A 1,238-nucleotide genomic window follows, 5' to 3' on the forward strand; every position below is an offset into this window, starting at 1 on the left:
CTGCCAAGACGACCAAACGGGTGTTTAAATGTTCCTACTGTCGAGAAACGTTCCTACGGACGGCCGTTTAAACGTTCCTCCAGATGGTCGTTTAAACGTTCCTACGGACGGCTGTTTAAATGTTCCTACCACCGAGACGACCTCGACAGCCGTTTAAACGTTCCTATGGCCGAGACGACCCTGACTGCAGTTTAAACGTTCCTACTGCTGAGACGACCCTGACGGCCGTTTCAACGTTCCTACTGCTGAGATGACCTCGACTGCCGTTTAAACGTTCCTACAGCAGAGACGACCCCGACGGCTGTTTAAACTTTTCTACTGCCGAGACGACCCTGACTGCAGTTTAAACGTTCCTACTGCAGAGACGACCCTAACTGCAGTTTAAACGTTCCTACTGCAGAGACGACCCCTACTGCAGTTTAAACGTTCCTACTGGTGAGACGACCCTGACTGCTGTTTAAACGTTCCTACTGCAGAGACGACCTCGACTGCAGTTTAAACGTTCCTACTGCTGAGACGACCCTGACTGCAGTTTAAACGTTCCTACTGCAGAGACGACCCTGACTGCAGTTTAAATGTTCCTACTGCAGAGACGACCCTGACTGCAGTTTAAACGTTCCTACTGCTGAGACGACCTCGACTGCAGTTTAAACGTTCCTACTGCAGAGACGACCTCGACTGCCGTTTAAACGTTCCTACTGCAGAGACGACCTCGACTGCAGTTTAAACGTTCCTACTGCAGAGACGACCCCGACGGCCGTTTCAACGTTCCTACTGCAGAGACGACCTCGACTGCAGTTTAAACGTTCCTACTGCCGAGACGACCCGACGGCCGTTTCAACGTCCCTACTGCCGAGACGACCCTGACGGCCGTTTCAACGTTCCTACTGCAGAGACGACCTCGACTGCAGTTTAAACGTTCCTACTGCCGAGACGACCCTGACTGCAGTTTAAACGTTCCTACTGCAGAGACGACCCTGACTGCAGTTTAAACGTTCCTACTGCAGAGACGACCCTGACGGCTGTTTAAACGTTCCTACTGCAGAGACGACCTCGACTGCAGTTTAAATGTTCCTACTGCAGAGACGACCTCGACTGCAGTTTAAACGTTCCTACTGCCGAGACGAACCAACGGTTGTTTAAACGTTCCTACTGAAGAGAAACATTCCTACGGACGGCCGTTTAAATGTTCTTACAGCCGAGATGACCTTGACAGCCGTTTAAACGTTTGTATGGAT

The 1,238-nt window shown here is 51.0% G+C and overlaps 1 protein-coding gene across 3 annotated transcripts in view; it reads right to left on the reverse strand.

The window, feature by feature from the left end:
* The window catches only part of ppp4r4 (protein phosphatase 4, regulatory subunit 4), a 31,588-nt gene that overhangs the window by 28,535 nt on the left and 1,815 nt on the right, over nt 1–1,238 (reverse strand). The window lies entirely within an intron of this gene.

Source organism: Micropterus dolomieu, linkage group LG10, assembly GCF_021292245.1.
Source record: "Micropterus dolomieu isolate WLL.071019.BEF.003 ecotype Adirondacks linkage group LG10, ASM2129224v1, whole genome shotgun sequence".
Classification (NCBI taxonomy): domain Eukaryota; kingdom Metazoa; phylum Chordata; class Actinopteri; order Centrarchiformes; family Centrarchidae; genus Micropterus; species Micropterus dolomieu.